A 24,106-nucleotide genomic window follows, 5' to 3' on the forward strand; every position below is an offset into this window, starting at 1 on the left:
TGGTGGAAAAAAATGTGAGAAACTGGAAAAAAGAAAAAAGCAACATGAAATTGTGAACTGAATGGCGTGGAAGAGAAATACAACAGCAAATAATTTTTAATTCTATTCACATAATTGTGTTTTTTAAAGGAAATAAGAAAAGGTATTTGGAAGCAGAAAGACAACACTTTTGTGTCTAAAGCAGCATTTCATTGTCAGTAAAAAAATTGAATAGAAAATTCCCTAGTTAAGACTTAAATTTCATATGCTACATTTGTAAATACCCACAAGTTTTGGAAATAAGCTCAGACTTTTTACAAATGCCTAGTACCTCCTCACACAAAAATATAATTATTTTAGAACAAATTGCTTAACTGGAATTATAAAACACAGAAGATGTTTCTTGACATTCCCTTTTTTCACTGAACACAGCAAAAAAGAGTTCAGGTTTTGGGTCATTGTAGAAAATGATGCAATCAAGATAATGAAGTACAGAATTAGTTTAAAAATCAAGCTAAAATAAAAACTGTTCCTTTGATTCTGCAAGAGACACAATGCTGTTGAAATGTTACACTTGCAGCTAAGATTCTTCAAAAAAAAAGAAAAATTAAAATGCAGAAAATAATTTTATAGAAGAGTATTTTTTAATATGTTTATTTTTCTGTAAATATACCTTTAAAATATCATCACTTATTCGCCATTCAATTTCATGGACAGTGCAGGCAGAAATAGTTACTGCATGAAATGAATACTCATCTTTACCTTTAACACTTAGGGCCATAATTGTTGGTAGGTGGGAGGTCAGCTTTGGTTCTGGTGTCATACAGAACTCCTCTGGAAATCTGGTTGTAAATTTATTACTGTAATTCAAACCACAAATGTGTTATTTTAAATTTCCAGCAAATTAGTGATGTGAAAAATGTGTTGTTTGATATAACATTATACTCAGTCTTCCAGGGTTGGAACTTTCCTGATAGCAGCCCAAATGGTGCTATGGAAGAGAGGTGTCCTGTGTCCAAAGCAGTGCTGATAACCCCTTTTTCTATATCTTAAAATAACCATAACCCTTCTGTAGATCTGTGTCCAGATTCAGAGGATACTTAATAGATCCCAGTTTCCTATTAGTTATCTCTATAATTAGTGGGGAAAAAATGTGCACATTACCTTGACTTGGGTGATCATTATTATCCTCAGAAAGGAATTTTTACATTTGCATTCAGTTCTACTATGAATTCTATTCCTTCTACTTTTCTTGAGACAAGAGTCTTCATTTTTGTTGGAACAAAGATGCCAGGATCAAGAAGCCACTATTGTCCCTCTTAATGAAAAAATGGAGGATTTACATACTTCTGCACTATCAGTACTGGAAAGTAAACAAAAGCTTTTCAATCAATTCTGAAAGCAAGCCTGAGCTTCCTACAACTCTAACAGATATGTCCTGATGATCAGTGGAATTATACCACAGATCCAAAATTTCAAACATCAAGAGATACTGAGAACTGGATGCAGACTCTGCATCAGTGCCTAATGTAAACCTGAGATTGATTTAAGTGCAGAAAGTTGATATTTCTTTTTCTTACCATAGCCTTGAAAAAACAACAATAACAATGGCATGGGTGTCAGGAACTCTCAGACACAGTGCTTCAAGATTTCAGATCCTTCGTATTTCTTATGCTTATTATTTGTCAAACACTATACAAATCACTTTCCAATCATTTGATTTTTCATCAATACAAATATCTCTTTAAAGAATAATTTATTATAATGACTAAAAAAATCTTCTGGTAGGCTCTATAATAGACAGGGAAACCAAGCAACATAAATTGTCTGAAACATCCAATTTCCAGAATTTTTTCTTAGACAACTAAGTTTCTTAGATCTGCCAATACAAATTCACTTTGTAGTAGAGAAAAAGAAAGAGGATAATAATTGGCTACATAGTAAAATACTCTAATATAGAGATTTACCCTGGAATATCTACTCTATAGCCTCTGCTGAAAAGACTACTTTTAAGGGGACTATAATTTTTTTCTAATTAAAGAAAATAATTGATCTGTGAAATATGTTCTTTAAATAGGGAATCAATTAGCTTCAAATGAGTTATCTAACTCAATACTATTGTCATAATCTGTTGAATTTCTCAGCACCTCTGTGAGAACAATGAGGTTAAATGTCAGATCCTGTGTGACATAACCTCACTTCCACTATGTATTAAAAATGTTACCCTTAATAGCAACATTCTCTAGAAATAAACCTCATAAGTTCTAAGTCTCAATAAACCTTCAGCGTAGTATTGTCCTGTGAGATCATTAAATTTTAGATGGAACAAGTCAATATTCTCTACGGGACTTAATTACAGTTGTTCTATCTGAGGACAAGAACATGGTATGGGTATGTGACAGTATTATGCAAATAACAGGGAATATATAGATTTCTTCTAAAAAATCCAGAAAACTTATCATTCTGGTGAATATAAGAGAAACTGAAGAAATGTATTTTCTTCATAAATTAGGTCATATAATGTACTAATTACTTTCACCTGAAATTTTCCAGTAGAGATACACAGGGACCTTAAAGTTGTCTCATATTATGCCCATATCAGTCAGACATTCCACCACAATGTGATCATTGCCTGAATTAAGACAGAAATTCTGCAAAATCAGCCTTATGCTTGAATATTGATGCACTTAGCTCAGTTGAATTGAGTAGGATTTAAGAGTTAGTAATTTTTTGCAACTGTGCATTTATTAGACAGGTTTCATATGCTTTCATAAATTGAGGAGTCTTTGTATTAAAAAAAAAGATAAGGAAATATATGTGTTGAATACAGTATTACAGAGCACATACATTTCACAGATGACCTCAAGAATGTTTCTTGCCTGTCAATGAAAATAGTTTCACGGAAGAACAAGATTCCATATTATGAAACCATCAAAGCAGAATGCAACAATAAAAATGTGAAGATGAAATATGTAAGAGATAATTTTCCTAAAAAAACTAGTATTTAATGTTTATACCTTAATATATGAAGATTTCATTTTCAAATGTAAATCAGCTGAAAGCAAGCCAAGCAGCTGAAAAAAGGTTGCTAAACTGTTTGCTTTAATTTTCGATAGTTACTACAAATTAATTCCATATACCTATTGAATTCAGCAATTGAGTGAACATGATGTCCACCAAATATTTTTCTTTTTCTTTTTTTTTAATGTCACTGTAAAACATTAAATATGCAAAATTCCAAGCTCTAATGGCCCTTTTGAAACATCTACAGATACATCTTAAAAGCAGTTTCTATTTTATTTTCATAATTAGTTTCCCTCTTAGGAAATTTTCCTCTGCTTACATGAAAAAAAACCCTGGGAACATGATCTGCTTTAGTAGAGCTCTTTGTATTTCTTATCCTGACTTCTTTTCCCAATAATTTTCTGTTATCAGACAATCACAGAATAATCAAGGTTGGAAAAGACCTTCAACCAGGCTTCAACCCAGCATCACCATAATCACCCCTAAACCTTATCCTCTAGTGTCACACCCAAATGCTTCTTGAACTCTTTCAAAGGCAGTGATTCCACCACCTGCCAGGACAACTTATTCCGATGCCTAACCAGTCTTTGAGTGATGTCGTTTCTTTCTACTATCTAATCTGAACTTCTCCCATTTATGGTAAATATCATCTGTATTCTTTGGTCTTTTAATTCTTGGAAAGAACCAGGCTATGAAAACACAATAGAGAATATAATTTATTAGAAACAGTAATGTGGATATTGTTACTATTACTCTGACATAAATTTGTATTCCATTAAGATTTTTTTTTATAGCATAGTGTGATTAAAAAAATGAGTAGGAAAGTTATTCTTTTTTTAAATGTTGAATTTATGCACTATATATAATGGTTTTTGGATTTTTCATATATATTTTCTTTTATGTTCAACCTGTATGCAGTGAATTTCCAAATTAAAATTATAGTAATAGATAATGTATGTCACATAAATGTCTGCACATGAATCAGCTTTCAAATATTCCTTTAACTCAAAATATTTTTGAATCAGTATAAACTAAAGAAGGAAAAGCTGTTTTTTCTACCTTCTCTGCATCTGAACATTGATTACACTTAGAAATTGTATGGAAAAACAGACCCCTCATGTATGTCTCTGATGGTTGACTAATACTATTGGTTGCTGGACACACTGTCTCCTATATCAATAAGTATTTCTATAACTTATTTAACTCTGAATTTGCAGGTTTGTGAAGGTGTTAATACCATTCTTCATAATAAGGAATCCAACAAAAATTCACAGCACAAAATCAGAAAAGAGAGTTTTAAATTACTAAGAACCTTTAAAAATCTTATAATGCAACAAAATAAATAGAGTTCATTTTTCAAAATATAACAGATTCTAATTGTCTCTGAATGCTTCTAAATCATTAAAAAGAAAATCTTGTGCCTAAAAATACTAGGTAATATACAAATTGTTTGCTGCCATGGAAACGGACAAGTTAAGAATTGCTTGAATTTCTGTGTCTAATTTTACCATATATTTTTTTATACATATTTAATGCATTTTATTTTTATATTAGACCTTTTCTATAAAAATAGTTTTTTCTCTGTAATGGCTACTCTCAACTAGTTACCCGTAACCTGTAATAAGGATGAATGGTATGGAAATGTCAGAGGCTTTAATTCTTGTAATACTAGTTGCTACTAAAAACTAGTGTTTTTAAATCCAGTCTCTCTGTATAAGAAACTAAAGTACTTTATATGGCGAGCTTAGACACATTCAACAAAATTGATAATAATAACGACATGAGCACATTCAAATTGTTGTTGGCTCTTTTTCAAATGGTCTGACAAAACCAGCCCTTTTGGTAGGTTTTTCATTTTGATTTTTAGACAGTCGGTAGCAAAGCTTCATCTTTGAATTATACCATTAAACGAACTAGCACATCTTACAGACATGTCAGCATTTCAGAAGAAGTTTTGGCAAGCTGACTGTATAATACTCAGCTGATACCTACTGCCTATTAATGCAAATCACTTAACCATCTAGCATACTGCTCATCATCCACAGACTGATGCCCAGCCCACCCCTGAGCAGTAAGAAATCTGTGGCTTCCAGCAGTTTATATATGGGGCATAACATTCTATGATCTGGAATATCCCTTTGGCCAGTTCAGGTCAGTTGTGCTAGCCATGCTCCCTCTTAACTTCTTTTGCACATACTCACTCACAGAACATGAAAACTGAGTAGTCCTTGATTTAAAGTAAGATCTACTTAGCAATAGTTAAAACATCAGTGTGTTACCAACATTATTCTCATACCGAATCCAAATACAGCATTGCAACAGCTACTAAGAAGAGCATTAGTTCTTTCCCAGCTGAAACCAGGATTATTAGAAATACTTTTCTTAAGAATTTGTGTTTTCTATTAAAAAAAAAACAAACCAACCCTGTTATTCCATTTGCAGGCAATGCAAGAATTGTCTATTATTGAGCAACCATCACATTATGGATGTGAAATTTTTACTTCAAGTGTCTAGAATGTTGTAAGGACAAAAATTAAAAATGGGTTGAGGAAAGCAGATATGAAAAGGCACCCAGCCCTGGGCTAGAATGATAAACAAGATCTGCTATATTTACCCCGCTGTCTAAATTAGGTTTTACATGTATTTTGCCCTAAAGAGACAAAACCAAAGTTTAGTACTGTAGGTACCACCTTATAAATCTTAATTATTTTCTTTTTAGTGTCATGACTTTATGTAGAAATGTGATTTCAAAAGGAAGATTAAACTAACAAAAGAAAAAAAGAAGGGGAAAAATAGTGAGGTGGTCAATGCGTTTACTTTTAGCTCTTGATCAAAGATGTAAGTTATCCCATTTTCTTGGATATGACACCATTTTATAAAGCATATATGAGACTACTCTCACCTCTCCTATTAGTTTTAAAATCGGTAAGATGAAGAACTAGAAATCTGCATGCAAGACAGAAATCTTCAGTATAGATCCAAAATGAAAAAGTGTTGGAAAGCATAGATATCTGTGAATCAGACATAGAAGTTTCAGATACACCATTGTCATTTTATATATCATTCATGTTTTAAATTATACATATTTACTTTCAGTAGGTTTAGAGATGCTTCATCACTAAAGGGAGGCACAGAGTCTAATATTCGGTATTGAGGTAGGTAAATTGAGGATACTTATATAAAGAGGATTGTTTTTTACTATAAATTGCATTCCTATTGAATTGAAATAGTGTAAACCTGTCTCTGTGAATACTATGAATATATGAAGCAAGGGAAGATACACATATATATACACACACAAGAATACATATACATATGTATATATACAAAGACTCAGCTTTTAGTTCTAGCTCTAAGAACAGGGATCTCAGTCAGAAAATACTGCAATAGATTCCTGTTATTGGAAGAAGGAGAATATCATAAGGAACACTTTTTCAGGAATCTTTGAGAAAACTCACAAACGCACAGCAGGGGAGAATTTCTGAAGGCTGGAATGTAATTTCTTCTAATTGTATTGACCTTGCAGAGATCTAAAAACTGCTACTTATTTTTTATCTTGGATTGGGTCTCTCAAGAAATGTCTGTCTTCAAGCGGAAAAAAGACAGCACTTTTACATGGAAGATTCAGCACTTTGCAAAATTGCTTGTCTTTTCTTGATTAACCTTACATCCTTCTATGACAAGGTGATCCATCTAGTGGACTATAGTAAACCATTCTCCTGCAGAAACTGTTTGCCCGTGGCTTGGATGGGTGCACTGTTCACTGGGTAAAAAACTGACTTTACTCAGGCTTCTCCCAAGTAAAAAGTGACAACCCAAGGTAAAATGGCCCTAAGTTGCACCAGGAGAGGCTTAGCTTGGATAGAAGGAAAAAATTCTTCACTGAAAGGGTGGACAGGTATTGGAATGGGCTACCCATGGAAATGATGCAATCACCATCCCTGGAAGTGCTCAAGAGGTGTCTGGGTGTGGCACTAGAGGATATGCTTTAGTGCTGAACAGGGTGGTGCTTGCTTACATGGATGCACTCCATCTTAGCGGTCTTTTATAATCTTAATGATTTTATGATTTTATAAAATTTGGCCAATTTCCCTATTGTCATCTTTACAGAAATTAAGGCAATATCAAATAAATATAAATACTAGGAGAAGTAAAAATTAATTAATATTTCTTATCTATAGCTAATTGTGTCTAATTTCAAAATAAAATCTTTTACATTCACATTTAGCAATGAAATTCTATGTTGCGTAAATTGTAAAATTTACACCAAAATGTCAGATGTTTGTCAAAAGAATTGATCCCTTAAGTTAAAAATATAGACGTTTACTATTAAGAGGTAAAGCTTTTCACCTCCTTAATGAACAAATAACTGCAGGCATATTTGATGCAGGAAAAAATTAAAAATGCCAAATGTGAACCACATATAGATAAGGGTATGATGCTATAATTACATTCACTTAGAAGTATGCTCAATAAGGAATTAGATAATCAGCTTCTTTTAAAAATTAGAAGAGTTCTGACCACAAAAGAAAAATCCTTAATTGTGGATGTAGTAAGTTATAAATGCCGACTAAGGCTCTAACACAAAACACATTAATTTCAGACTTTCAGGCTTTAAGCATTATAGATCTAATATTGAATATAAGAGAAGACTGCAAATACTTTCTAGAGAAAATGAACTTAAAAGTTGACATTTATAATCAGAGCAATGGATGAAATTCTGTTAAGAAGCTGTATTGAAAATGGAATTTCCTTAATACAGAGTACAAGAAATGCCAGTGAATACATTATCTATTTTAAAAAATATATATATGTATATTGGTATTAATAAATTGTGTTTTATAACAAATTCTCTATGAGAACATGGAAACATGGAATGACAGATTAGCTTTTAGCCTTAAAGATCATCTAGTTTCAAACCCCCCTGTCATGGGCAGGCATGTCACTCACTAGATCAGGTCGCTCAGGGCCCCATCAGCCTGGTCTTGACCACTTCTAGCTTTCTGCCATACTTGGTCCATAGATTCCTTCTTAACAGCCATAACATGAAAGGAGTTGAAGTCAACAGAAGTTCATGCAACAACAGAAATTTCTTCTATCTTTATTTTAGTTTTAGTACTGAAAGATCTCATGGAGTTCTCATCACCTGGGATCTCTCTAGTCCTTAAAATTGTCTTAGTTTTTGAGCATGGTTGAGAGTATGTCTACATTACAGTTTCATTCTGTATTAGGAGTATGTTTTTAGTGTTAATGTTCCCATATACCCTGCTTTCATTCACTTTGCAGGAGAGTCTCAGAGCACAACTGTGTTAATTTCAAGTGAAATTAATCTGAAAGTGCATGGAAAAGATACACCCAGTGACCTTTATTTATCAATGCCATTCAATTCATGAAAGCAGATTGAAGACAATCTGAAGTAACCCCACAAGAAACATGTTAATGGTAGATGTCAAGTGATCAACAACTTCTTTGATTTACAAGTCTGTTTCTACTGTTCTGCCTTACTTGCTAAAGTAGACATAACCTACATGATTCCCCACTTCCGCTTTCATGTTACAGTAAAATCAAGGAAAAATACTATGCTTTTCTTTAGAGAATACACAAGTTCTCTCTCCTTCTCACTACTTTTGAGCACAAGTACCTAGAAAAGGTTTAAGTGGCAGGTGACTTGGACTGTGCCTCTAAGAGAGAACAATGAATAGCTACAAAACATGAAAGAAAATAACCCAAAATATAGAGTGCCAGTAGTCAGGTAGCATCCAGGTAAGATGCTAATAAGTGTACTTTATGCATCAACCTTTTAACTAGACAGTGAAACTGAATGGAAGTTTCCATCACAGAAAGCATAAGAGAAATACCAAATGGATTTTTGTTCTGTTAAACACCAGCAATGTTCTCTACTGAAATGATTCCAAAAATAAAAAAATGCCATGTAAAGTATGAAGTCTAAATATATATAAGAATGACAAAAGCAAACAAGAATGTTTAAATAAGCCACATTCATTTATGAAGGAACCAAACAGGAAATTTAGCACTGAAGGTCAACCATTTCAGTGGCTGATTATGCTCAGTCTGAAAAATGGAATCCAAACCTCTGAGTTAAGCACTGAATATCAGATAATTAGGTCTTTCTGAAATTTGCCAGAATTTCTACAAAGTAATAATAAAATATTTAAAATACCTAGTGAAAAATACCAAGCATTAGATGCTTGTGAAGACCTGTGAGTTGCTGTTGTGCTATAGTAAATTCTATATGAATTGTTTAACTTATTGATTGGTGCTATTAAGTTTAAGTGCTGTTGAAACTTTAGACCTAAACTGGTGATGTAGTCTGGGGCTAAGTTTGGCAAGGTGGTCTGCTCTGAATGTTAAGACTCAACGAAAGGGTCTCTTTCCCATATACCTTTTTATCCTTACCCTCTCTTATCCTGACCCTTTTGCCTACCATACTACCTGCCTCCACTGCTCCAGCCTCCACATAGATAATATTTGGGTTGATTTTGCTTTTAGATTGATTGATATTAGATTTTAGTTTGATTTTCTCTGTGTCTTTAACCATCTACTAAGTACTAGAGTGAAACTTGCTAACAAATTTTGTCATGCTTTCACTTTTATATTAAATGTGTTTATGCTGATGATTTCGCCAGGGATTCTTTAAGCAACCTTAAAACAATCATGTGTGACAAAGGGTCATTAGTAAGTTTTGTCACACAAAACATAAGACAGTCAAAAGTAAAGATCTCTTGAGATGTTGGGTATTTTTAAGAGAGTGAGTGTGGACTTGAAGAATTGTAATCCTTTTTTATAAATAACATTAATACCTATATCTGTCTTTTTTTAAAAATCACTGGTTTGAAAGATGAACATTTCTTCACACTCATAACACAATGATAGATGCAACTTTCACCCTTTAACAACTTAAGTAAAGTTGCTATATATATATATATATGTATGTATATATGTGGTATTGGAAGAGAATTTGCATTTCCTTTATGTGTAATGTAAGATACATGAATTTAAAATAATGGAAGGTTACAATTTATTTTCAATACTCTGTCCTCTTTTCTTCCCTTCTGCTCTCCAAATGAAAGTGCAGTTATGGTTTCTCTGTCTTTTCTCATTATGCTTCATCCCTTGATAATCTCTTTCATGAATTCAAATTCAGCTTCCATATCTGTGTTTATGCATCTTTCCAGACTTCTGGCTTTTTGTTTAAATCAAAAGTTTTCTTTATGTTTCTGGATTTCTACTTTTCAGTGTTTTGTCTATGCAGCTAAAAGAGTTCTAAAGTTTTGGTATGGCTGCCACTGAGGCATAATAGGCTTTATGTGCCTATAATTTTGAAATATGTATCCAACAGTCAAAATAAGGATGATATTCCACTTGTAATAGAAGCTGAACTAGACTGGCAGAGCCTTCATAATCCCTAGAACTTTTCCTTGTGTCAGTTCTAGTCATCAGCCAGTCATAGGGAGAGAAAGTTGGGTCACCAATTTCGTGTTTTTTCACAGTAGATTTCACACAAATCAACAACCTGTTTCAACTTGCCCTAGAACACATAAAAAATTATTTCAGGTAAGAGAAGTAATATTTTTAAACCTGGAGTATCTTCCATTCAGTCTTTTTTCCTCTGCCTCTTTTATTTTTTACATATTTTTAAAATAGATTTTCTCTTTTTGCTGTCATTTCTGTCTCTGTTACAGTCATAAGCACATATTCTGTATAAATTAATATTATGTATAGCATATGCATAACTGTTTCTTTTTGTTGCAGAAAACTCTGTCAACTACACCTGATACCTTGTAGAATTAGAGTGATTATGGTTTTTATTATAATTTTACATTAGTGTCTTACATGTATTCCCGAATATAATATTTCTACCGTTACTGATTTTTATGTTCTAGTAGCATTTTCAACATGCTCTGTATCTATGATATATGATACAAACCTAACCACCAGTCTGTTATGGAAGGATTTTGTGTTGACTATTCTTTCAGATTTTTTTTTTAGTGTAAATATCACTAGTCTTTTCTTATAATCCTTTTTTTTTTTTTGTTTGCAAATGAGTGTAGTGAACACTTCTTTCTTCCTACTTTCTTCTGTGCTTTATTTTGTCAGTTTGGCCAAGTTTTGTGAAAAGTAAAATGATTTTCCTATGTTATTAAAGAAAAAAATGTTGTGCAGAGTAGTATTATTTTAATGAAGTCTTCTTACAGATGTTTCTGACGGAATTCATAAAGCTTCTGGCCTAGGAGCTATTTTTTTCGGCATGCAAAGGAAATGTAACAGAAACACATATATTCAAATGATTAGCAAAACAGGCAAAAATAGCCACTCAACTCTGTATTTATTTAGCAATGCAAAATGCTATTTATAGAAAAATGCAAATATTCTAGGATTAATCCGCCACAGTGCCCCATGAACAATGTGAGAAATTGCTAAATGGAAAGAAAAATCTGAAACATGCAAAAATTAATGGAAGCATTGTGGTGATTATGCAAATGTAAACATCATTAACCAGCCTAATTAGAGAAATGTGTTATTTTTGGTTGCACAGAAATGTTTCACAGTTTGTTCCCAAAAGCTCAGGAATCACTTATTGCATACTTGATTTGTTCTAAAATACTGAACATAACTTTCATATACTTGACCTTATGACCTACTGGTTATTTGAGCTTTGGAGAAATAAGGTTCTCTGGAGAGATAATGAATTTATTAAACTTTCATTTTGGATCAGTGAATCACAAAATAAAGTGTCTACCAAAAAGGAAAAAAAAAAGTTCAGTTAGTGTCTCCTACTCTTGCAATTAAGTATTGGGCACAAAAGTTCATTTCTTTGTTATATGATTGTATAAAAGGAAGTAAAGATTTTCAGGTGTAAATGGAGAGGCTAGAATTCTCTATAATGGAATCAACAGTTCTAGGATCAGCCTCTTTACAGAGACTCAGAGAAGGTAATGAAACAGTTGGACAAAATGTAAAAAGTAAATCATATCTTTTTATTGTGAATTCAGGAAGATCACTTAGTAGGAGAAGAAGACAGCCTTACTGCTTCAAATGGGAACAAAAATGAAATAATATATGAAATTCCATCAAACGCTATTTTTAATAGAAAACAGTAACTCATCAAAAATAGTCAAGCTTTTAAAAAAATTGCTTAAAATCATTCATATGGGAGTAGAAAATGATGCTTCACTCATCTGTACACTGTTATACAAGTACAGTTTTTATTTTCAAGAGAATGTAATATTTTAGTCAGATCAGAGACTAATGTTACTGTCTTACATTAATTCTAGCTCACAATGTCTTCTGAAGGTAGTCTTCTCAATTAACCCTGACTTGGACATGATGCTCTGAATACGAAAGAATATAAATTTTACAATATCGTCTTCAGATAATGCAGGGGTATCTAACAAAGACATTTTTCAGTCCTGTATCATACAGTCCTTTTAGTGTTTGGAATATTTTTACTCTCTGAAAACAACACTATTTTTCTATGTATGCAGCATGACCTTTTCAAAGTCTTGCTGTTTTTAAACTGAGCTGAGGGGTTTTGTCCAGTTTGATGTCTCTCCACATTCAACATCAAATCTACTAGAGAAATATATTTACTTTCTCTCCCAAGTTATGCATGTGCTTAAATGAATGTCTATATATTTGTTAGCTTTTCTGTCTTTATTTCGACTTTTATTTTCTTTTCCAACTGATTCTGTGACAGTAAAATTGCCCCCAAGTTTATCACAAGACCCCGTTTCTCGAGAGTTAAATCTAAGTGTTTTAAATTTCTTGCTGTCATCAATAATCCTCCCATTTCTTTTTCTTATAATTTTACATCAAAAATTTTATAAAGAAATGAAGAAGTCTGCCTGAAAAGCAAAAAAGTGGACAGACAATTGCGAAGAAGTAATATTTTATGTCCATGACTGAACAAGAAAAGAAGATATTAAGTATAAATTTTCACATCACTAAATACAAACTTTGATTCTGTATGTTCTTTCCAGAGACACTTAATTGAGGCAAAAAGGACAAAGAGCAAACTACTAGAAAGTAATCATCTCTAAGTTTGTTAATATCTCACAGGAAATTTTGACTGACAGCTAAACTGCCTTTTTTTTTTTTTTTTTATCCTTGGGTTGTTCTGTCACCTCTCTCTTTTATTATCCACCTACATCCCATTTCATTTTCCTGTTTCTCTGGCACCTGTCTTACTGTGATTTGACTTTAAAAATGTGTACTAAGTACTTAAACTGCATATGACGTGTTTAGGATTAGCAGTTGAAGTTTGACTCGTTATGGTGCCTTAACTTTGCAATTGTGAAAGGCAGCTCTGACCCCTTCGCTTTCCTAGGAAATTCCATGGTTAATGTTATGTCATATTCATTACATCATTCAGATTTTTAACTAAGTTGCAAATTATATTGTTTCATTTTGTCATGTTTTACAAGGAGTCTAAGGCATCTATATAGATGTCAAAATTTACCAGAGCTGGAATTTTGAAACAGTATAAATGAAAAAGCTGCTACTCTCTTACCTGTCCTCAGATGCTTTTTAATTATTTGAACCAGCCAATGACAATGAACAGGATGCAGCAAACCCATCAGTGTAGTAGCTTGCAATAAATTCTGTTGGTTCAGAGAAAATTACAATGGTTACAGAAGAAGGCAGATCCAGAAATTATTTTGTTAAGAAGTTAAGTTTCTTCTCATGGGCATGTGTAATACAGGCATCTCTCTGAAACCAGTGCAGAATTCCAACGTGCTTTCAGAGAGTGAGAAATTCTGCTTGATGCAATGGCGAAGAAAACATTATGAATCATGATTGCAAACAAATGTTAAATCGTTTTGACTAAAAGAGTGGAGACATCTGCCAAAAAATCTGAGTATGTACATAGATCACTTAACTAAGTCAGTGCATCTCCCAGCATTTATAGTCACAAGATTCATGTAGTGGATCAGAAACTTTGTGTCTTTTTTTGCAGACCTCCTCTATATGCTAATTTTTATACACAATTCAGTCTGAAGCTGTAGTAATACAATCCTGCACTTCACCAAAATCTTCATAATATGTTGCGTCTGCTACTGAAGAAGAACTAGGTTATGCTTCCAAGAATATTCCAGATAAAATAGCATACATCATTTTCTCAGGGATCTGTCACTACACACATGTAAATTGTGGTCAGGAAATATGTATGTCTGCATACATTTAACTGATAAAGATACACTTACATACAATTCTAGATAGATTGTTGCAAACTAAAGGTCTCTATGTGTTAGAAACCTGCCGCTCTTTAAAAAATTGTATTTTTATGATTGCATCTAAACATATGATTTTATTTATTAATTAAAAATTACTATCTCTTTCATGCTCTTAAAAATCTCTTTCTGCAATCCCTACAGGAATCAATATTTCTATCGTGAATTTTTTTTTTTTTTTTTGTGAAATTTAGTTATCTCCATGGGGAAAATTTCAGAGTTTCTTCATGTTTCAAACCCAGTTGAATAAAATAAGCAGTACCTCAGTTATGTAGGATCAAACCTTTAAATAAACCTGAAATAATTCAGGACTATTTGAAGATTGTTTCCTCAGTATTGAGGAGAAAAACTATTCAAAAACTGAAAAATTGTAACAGTTATTATTCATTATATTGATGCATTAATGATAAAGTTTATCAAAGCATACCAGGTTTCTTTGTTTTGTTTGTTAAAATTTTTCCTTTGATTCATCTTTCTTCCCTGTTTTTCTGCCTCATTCCAAACTAGCTTTTGATTTACTTGATTTTTTTTCTGCTGCTCAGACTTGCTAAAGTGCTTTTGTCAACAGTTCGGTGGTTGAGTGAAGCAAAGTGTTAGTTAATAGTGTGAAAGCTTGGTGTGCTGTCAGAAAAGGGCAGGCCATTAACTTGTGAAATTCTGCTTTCAATGTTCCACAGCCCTGGCAGAACAAATCTCACTGATGATTTGCCATTAAAGTTACAAATGGCATATGAATTTATGACACTTTGTAATTAAGCACCACACTTCTGCCTAGAGCAGTTAAGATGGCAGACTATGAAAGATGGTTTATAACACACACACACATTAAAAAAAAATTCAAACAACAACAACAAAAATAAAGTAAAAAAAGAAAAACCACAGCCGTACTTGAGAAGAGCTCCCTTTCACCAGAAGTAGTAACCATTTCAGAGGGCTGCAATCTTAACAATACAATCTGAACTTTAAATGGTCAGATCGGTCATTATCTGAGTACAACTGTGTTAATTACTTTTACAGTTATATGAACAAGAATAGATTATCTTGAATGCAAAATAATAAACACTGATTCCAGGCCTGACAACAAAAACAAAGTAATACCTCTGAATTGCAATAGAGAGCCCTGAAATGACAGAGCTTTTAAAATGGCAAATAATATGTAATAAGAGAGTATATTACATGCTCTTTTTCTGTCTTAAAAAATGACATGTCCTTGCATCTGAAACTCTGCAAGCCAGTTGATTGCAAGTCTAGTAACTTCAAAACATTTGTGTCACTTGTAATTTCTGTCGTTACCTGATTTGCCTTCTAACATCTACTAAACAGCTACAGGGTTATTTGGTACAAATGAACAATGTTCACTTTAAAGCAACTTGCTGTGGACCTGCTGATAATGTTGTGGTTTTCCATTTTCTGGCCTGCCAAATTTGCTCAATTTTTAGTTTCATGCTAAAATAAACAATGGTATGTCATCCTACAAACCCTGCATTTCTATTGTACAGGTTGATTTTGAAATATTATGTCATGCAGTTCTGACTACAGCCATAATTTTAATTCTGTCTTTTTATTGTTGCTGCCTTTAGATTTGACAATTCCTAGTATGTCCATCTCCTGTTTAGAATCTGTGATTGTGGTATTCTATTATAAAGAAAAGGTGAATTAAGGTGAAAATTCTATTATTAAGAAAAGGTGATCATAATTTATTTTGTCATTTCTCACATGTACTCTTCTATAAAGCTCCTGTTTCATCTCGTGCACACTCTTAAAATGATATAAGTGAATTCTTGAGGATGGACCTATGGAGTCTTTGTGGCACAAGATGGACAATGATTTTTATCATATTCCTTAGTCTCTCAGAGTATATAAATTCTGTAGGCATTAATTCAAGTATTAAGAAACTGTGAAAGTCACATTTATAAAGTAGCAAATTTAAGGCTTCAACTTGAAAGGAAACCAAATGACAAAACTTCTATTTCATCCAGAAGTAAAGGAGACAGATTTTTTTTCAGTATGTACTGTGTATGGAAAGGTACAGAACAAGTAATTTGCTTGATTCAGAGGAATTTTGCAATCAAACATTGTGCAAGTACTTTCAAATATATGGACCTGCACAGTTACATAATATACAGACAACATGGAAGCTATGTCTTAAGACTCATAGCAAGAAACTCAATCTTGAATATTAAATAAATGGAGAAGATTAGGAAGAATTTAAACCTAAAATTCTAGTGAGGTTTCTTTTGTTCTTGTTGGTTTTTTAATAATCAACAGATAAGTACACTCAACTGTATAGTTTTTAATTGTAAAAAAACAATTTCCAAAATATGGTCAGTATTTATTGTCAACTATGAAGTTCATTAACAAACTGTTCTTTTACATTAAAGTGTAGAACCAGCACAGGAAGTCACTTGACAATATAGTCTCCAGAGCTGTACAGCTGGAACTGGGGGTGGCATCATTAATATGTTGTTACATTAAAAGAAAGGGAGGAAAGGGTAAGAAGAATACTAAACTGATAGCAAGAAATTTTTTCAACAACTTAGGAATGTACCCTAAATAGTAAATGAACATATGCAACCCATTTTTAAAACACCTGGTCAAAATTGTACCCCCTATAGGAGTGTTAGTGTAGGACTGTGCAATATGTGCAAACTGTCCTTGAAGACCAGGGAGAATAAAAATTAATATTGTAGTTATGGGCAACTTTTCAAATCACACAGTGATAGGCAGAAAGTCATTCTGGGGAGCTGTTGTAGACCAAGGAGATTATGAATTTTAGTAGAAATTTATTTCATCTTTAAGCATTGATCTGACACAATAAATGATGCATAATTATAAGTAAATAACATGTACCATAACAAGTTATTTTGAGGAAACTTTGGTTAGCTTTTTTTCATTCATCTATGAAGAGCTTTTTAAGATGGGGAAAAAGGAAGTTGGAATAGGACTATAGAGAACAGTAAGTATGATTGAGGAGGATGCAGGGAGTTGGTGTAGGTACTTTTATTTTGGCATAATGTAAATTTAAATATCTCTTGTGGTGTTTTTTAGATATCAGTGATATCTTTTTAAACATCATTACTTCATTCGCAAAAGAGCAAATGACTTAAATTTTCCAATGAATCTAAAATTACATATACATAGGTTCATGTATACATCTCTTCTTGTAGGAACAGTTATGAAGTCATCTGGAATGTGGCAATACTGTATGTTTTTTAATGGGCTAGCTCTCCAAGCATAAATAGAATAAAAGTGTTTTTAGCTATTTTTTGCTCTTACTTTTATCTAGACACTAAGTGAAATGAGCAAAACCAACTAAAATATACTGAGTCACATTTTATATTCTCAGTAATTGGTGGTCTATGGCTGAAGGAGTGTCAATTACTTCAGTTCAGACCACATTTCATATAGGCAACCAACAGTCAGAAAGGTACTAAAGAGACAACTTTTAGAAATGCATAACTGGCCTCTCATTTTCAAAGTGTTTGGGGTTTTTTCTGCCTTCTCACTTATTTACAGCCTGTATTGAAAGTGTAATTGTTGAAAGCCAGAGATCAAGGTTCAAGTCTTAAACAGTTGGATTAAGATCAGTATTTACTCAGTCATTATAAGAAAATGTAGAGGCTAAAAGTGGACTGATTTCACCAGTGAGAATGAATACTGAAACACATGGATCCATCCAGGACAGAGCACTGGAGAGCTGCTAGCTACAACATCATTGGAGCAGACAAAATCAGAGGTAATGCTGGAGATTTGCATTCCTACATCATCCCTGAGGCAGGGACTAGCAGCCCCAAGCTGGCATTAAATAGGGTCCTGGACTGTGGGAAGAGTAGGGAAAGGCCCCTGGTTGGTGCTGGTGGTGCCCTCAGGACTCCCTCCCGCCTTAATGCCTTCAAAAAATCAACGTTTTTTTCACCCCTGTAAGAAAGACACATTCAGTCTTGTGGAATCTCTACCTGACAGTTCAGGTATAGATTTTGCCCATATATTTTACAGGGATACACATTCTATTAAAAAGCAGGGCTTCTGCTCACTAACACCGTAATCTCCTGAGTGGTGTTACCTATTGGAGATCTAATCTACAGATCTTAAGACAACCAATTTCATTCAGTTCTGGAGATCCAGCTTAAGGTGAGTAGAACTTGACACTTTCTGAGTATTCAATGTTCAGTTTGAAAATGTATGTCTGAAGGCCAGCTCAAATAGATTCAGTTGCTACTGTAAGAACTCAGAACTTGTGCAAATATTTTTAAAAATTGGTTATAACAGCCTTTGGCTAGAAGAGAATTTCTCTAGCCCACTGTTCTGCCTGTCAGTGAATAACACTGAGTCTCTATATTACTACACTTAGCAGTAATTAGGAATACCTCAGTAATAACTTTTACTTATGGAGACAAGGGAAAAAAAAACCCCAAACTTATGTTCCTTATGTACACATCAACAGTTGACAACAAAGTTTCTAATACATCCCACTGTGGTTGTGGTGTGTATATGGCTTATATAATGTTATCAAGGTATGATACATTGAAAAGCATTTTAAACCTCCAGATTTTAGTATGATCTACTGGAGATCATTTATTCATCCTTTCCAGGAATTACCTTATCTCTCTTTACACGTGATGTGGTTATCCATATCCCTTCTGAGCTAAGTTGTTGCTGACTCTTGTTTCCCTTTATGTTAAAGGTACTACAAATTTCATGTGTGCAGAATATGTTGTTTCCTCTAGATTCTGGTTGCATGATGCAGCACCAGAAAAGAGAAGTACAACAATAGAGAGAAGACCAATGACTGACCAACTACAATATTCTTCCTTTTTTTTTTTTTTCCTACTATTAAAACTATGTCGGCATAATAATTTCCCAACAGAGAGTAATACATGTATTTTCATTCAACTCACAAATAATTTCAAATAGCTGTCAAATACAATTCAAAATATATTAATCCTGGAAAAAAACACTCCAACCAACTTAAAGGAAAAATAGCCTAAATCACTTCATATTGCTGCAAAAGTAATTCACAAAACTTAAACAGCAGTTTCAATAGTGGAGCCAGTTAATTTAAATAAATATATATGCATATACTCTGATTACTCTACATGCTATGGAATTTAAAAGTAAATATTTGCTATGAAAGTTTTTCCAATTTACTAATTCATAGATACAATATCTGCTTTATATTACTGTCATGAGACAGAAGCAAGACTCTCATGTTCATAACTACCAGCGGTATTGTATGACTTTTTTCCTCTCCCTAGAGCAGATATTTCTGGAAAATGTGCATCTCAGCAATATAATTTCATATACAGACAACATAATTTTGTTTCCAACATTTAGGAAAAGCATAAATTAATACAAATGGAAAACTGTTTCTTTATCACTGCTTGTCACTATCTAATGTTATACTATAATTCCAAGAATAAAAAATCTAATTCAACAGTACTGTATTCAACAACTCTACCCACAAATTGTGACTCTTTATTAGAAATGGTAAATTTAACTGATCAGTTCAATATTAGAAAATATCTAGAAACATTTATATAGAAGCAACTATGTCACATTCTAAATACAGAAGTGTAGTGAATGACTTTAATACATACATACAGATTTGTGTTCTGCAATCACACAGATTTCAAACGTAAGGGATTTTCAGTTAAGGTAGTTGGGTAAAATTTGGTGTCCTACATACAACACTTTTGGGAATCTCTTTAATCCAAGGAGACTTGGAGAAAGGAGAGACATTGAAAAGAAACTTATCAACGGAGTTTCACTTAAAAAAAACATTGTGTTATTGAATAACATGAAGATAGCCAAGATTTGAGTCTCCTTTCTGATCATTGTTGTGCTACCATCTCAGTATCATTTATCATTTGAACTGGTTTTTAAGTGCATAACATCTATGCTTTTTGGCAACATCTGGACTTTCAGGTGAAAAATTACTACAGACTGGACCCAGATGGGTAAGAATCAAGTTAAATCGCCTGGAAGCTTGATTTATATGAATACTTATGTTGTCACTATAATTTCAAAGATACATTTTTGTGTTCCAAAAGAGCTGACAGCTTTACACTGTGGTACAACCAGTCTACTTTTGATTGGCATTTAGTAATCCTAAAGATGGATGTGCAGTCTTGTTTTGTTTACAAAAAGTTGGTGTTTCCTGTTGATTATTTGAAATTGGGTAAAAAATAAGTTATTTTTTCCCATGTGTAGCCAACTCTTATTCATACTGAAGAGTGTTCAGAATCCTTGTTTCTTATTAACAGCAAGATGAGTAGTGCAGTTAGTCCTTTCGAGGAAAGGGATGCCATCCAGAGGGATCTTGACAGGCTTGAGAGGTGGGCCAATGTGAGCCTTGTGAAACTGAACAAAGCCAAGTGGAGTGTCCTGCACCTGGGTCTAGGCAACCACCAGTATCCATAGGCACTGAGTAATGAATGGACTGAGAGCAGCCCTGTGGAGAAGGACTTTGGGATATTAGTAGATGAAATATTGGATATGAACCAGCAATGTGAGCTTGTGGCCCAGAAAGTCAATTATATCCTGGGCTGCACCAAAAGAAGTGTGCCCAGAAGGTCAAGAGAGGTGATTCTGCTCTTTTATTTCACTTTTGTGGGACCTCACCTGGAGTACTGCATCCAGCTTTGGTGATCTCAGCATAAGAAAGTCAGACATGTTGAACAGGTCCAAAGGAGGGCTGTAAAGACTATCAGAGAGCTGGAACACTTTACCTGTGAAGAAATGTTGAGGGATTTGGGGTTGTTCTGCTGGGAGAAGAAAAGCCTTGGGGAGACCTCCTTGCAGCCTTTCAATACTTAAAGGGGGTGTGAGAAACTGGAGAAAATTATTACTGGCTCAAAACAACTGAAGTGTGGGGAGGCAGTGCAATTCTGTGCAAAGTGGGATGTGCCCTACACACCACCCACTGGAGCCTCTAGTCCAGTCCAGAATGGCTGTCAGGCACTGGCACACCTGGAGGGGAGGGCCCTGGAGACCAAAGCAGATAAAAGCAGTTGCACAAGGACACACATGGTCATGGCCCATTGTTTTCGATTTTGTTGTAGCTGAGAACATGCTGGGATTCAAGCAATGAATATAAATCTTTCTCTGTACCCCCTTCCCATTCTCCCGCTCTCTTTCTTTTTCTTCCAATTTCCTCTTCTCTAAATCTGGGTAACATAAAGTTGGATGGGTGAGAGTTTGCTAAGTCAATGCCTTGTGAAATGCTTTATTTCAATTTCTTTAAAATTTTCCAAGTACCTTTATTTTCTAAAGTTTGCCAGTAAAATTTTTTGTTTAACCGCCTGAGAGTATTCTCCATTTCTCCTGTGCCCTTGCCTCAGAGTATAAAAAAACCTAAGCCCTTTTAAGAAGCTCATTGAGTATGAGCAGGCCTTTACAGGGGGCTCATAAGAAGATGGAGAGAGATTTTTTTACCAGGGTCTGTAGTGATAGGACAAGGTAAATAGTTTAAGCTAAAAAATGTAAAAGAAGAATAATTTTATGGTGTGGGTGGTAAGACACTGCAACATGTGCCCCAGAGAAGTGATTGAACCCATCCCTGGAAATATTCAAGGTCAGGTAGGATAGGTCTTTGAGCCCCCTGATCTAGTGTGTGTCCTTGCCTGTGACAGGGGATTTGTCCTAGATGATTTTTAAAGGTCTCTTCAGACCAGAACCATTCTATGACTTTTATGACCTTTCACACACTGTGACAAAAAAAAAAAAAAAAACACTGTGACAATTTCTGGTTTTTTTGTATGCTGTTCTCATTTAAGTACTAGCCTTTCTTAAGCAAGTTTTGATTCCCTTCTCTCATACAGCCTTTTTTCAATTTCATTCTGTCCACTCATCCAAAAGATGGGTGAAACGCTGGTCTAAATAATTTGACATTACAATATCTGTTAACTTCCCTATGCCAGCATGTCACTCACAGACCCCATTTTTTCTAAAGCTGTCCTTACCTTTTATCAAAGCTATTTCCTGTACTATGAAAGCTCCAGTAACCTGAAAACAAGTAAGTATCTTTGAAATAAAACTGAAAGTCTGAGAGCAATTTTAAATACATTTAACAAGTATGGTTCAAGTTTCTTAAATTGAACTGCCATCAAAATTACTAATGTTGCAACATGGGTGTAAGTGAGGTCTCCATCAAGTCACAGATGATCCACTGGAACAGGCTGTCCAAGGTGGTGGTCACAGCAACAAGCCTGAGAGAGTTCAAGAAGAGTTTGGACAATGGTCTCACACACACGGTGTAACTCTTGGTAGTGGTGCTGTGCTGAGCCAGGAGTTGAACTGGACAATCCTTGTGGGTCCCTTCCAACTCACCTATTCTGTGATTCTGTGATTTTGTGATTCTGTGATTCTGTGAAGGTCAGCGATTTGTGTAGCATTCAATCCTGGAAGAAAAAACCAATTTATTTGTTGAACTTCAATGTCACTATTCCTCAATTACACTTATGTTCCAGTCAAACAAAAAGGTAACTATGGACTGGAATGAAATACACAAATATGGATCTCAGGATTAGTGAGATTGCAAGCCATCCTTTTTCTTTATAATCATGTTTCAAATCATTAATCACATTTACAGCATTTTTTTTTTCCTTAATTTCTTACTTTAATTTATCAAAACTATCGAGTTGTTATGCTTTTGGTAGTTCCTAAATCTTCCTGTTTAAGTGTGTGATATCTCTACCCCATGATGGCTTTTTACCTGTAATTGGTCACCTTCCCTTTTATTCTTCACTTGGTTTCTCAGGATTAACTACAAAGAATTAATAAATTTCATTTCCTGCTGTGCAAATGTTTTTTCTAGCTCTTACATTATTTTAGTTTTGGCAGGGTTTTTTTACTACACTGCTATCTAGGTGTCTGTCTCCTCTTAAAAAGACAATTAAAAAATTGAATAAAATATTCCAGCATGAGTATCACCAGGCTTACATGTCATGCTCTCATTCTCTTTTCCTCATCTATCACTGCACTCCAATATTATACCTGTGTTATTGATTTTGACTTCTTAAGAAATGTTTTGAAATTCCACTTCTTCTTTCAAAATAGTGTAGCAATTGTCTAAATTTTTGTGCGTGTGTGCATACATTCATGTGTGCACTGGGACATTTGAAGGGTGAGAGAATGGTGTTAAAATTGCTTTTGAAAAAGCATCTATTTTATTTGAAAATATGCCTCACCAAGCATCCATAATGCATTCTGTAATTGCCTTTTACATGTTGGTTTCCACTTTAGCAGCTGCAGTCAGTTAATATCTCCCCTTTTATTTCATTTATTATTAAACCAGTGCCCTGAAATTAATTGTCTCTGCTTCATTTTTCCAAAGTCATGATGCACAGTGCGCAAAAAGCTCTTACTTTTTGTTTCAGTTGTTCTCTTCAGAATTCTCAGGACAATTTGTCTACTTTTACAATGACACAGACATGACTTCTAGTTTAAGCCCATCACCAGCTGTTCTGTTTGAGTTTTAGCACTGATACATTTGTGAGAATGCAAAACATTTGAAAGGATTCAAAAAAGTAGAAGTTGCTGCAGGCTTCCTACCTGTGTTTTTCCTGTGCTGCTTTCTGTTTGTGATTGTGTGTTTGTATCCTAGGAAACCACTGAAGGGTGGAATTTGTGAACTAAGAACTTTGTGGTTATATGAAACATTAAAAAGAGTTGTCAGATTTGAAAAGTTTGGTTAGGAAAATAGGTAATGCCAAGTTCCGTTTAGTATGAAAAAAATATGATTTTCTGCTGTGAAGAAAGATTATTAAATAATTGAGCCAAAGTAGTGGAAAATATAAATAAATAAATGATGACTTTGTCAAAATATCTGGAACAAAGTCTCATTCAATAAA

Source organism: Corvus moneduloides, chromosome 5, assembly GCF_009650955.1.
Source record: "Corvus moneduloides isolate bCorMon1 chromosome 5, bCorMon1.pri, whole genome shotgun sequence".
NCBI lineage: Eukaryota > Metazoa > Chordata > Aves > Passeriformes > Corvidae > Corvus > Corvus moneduloides.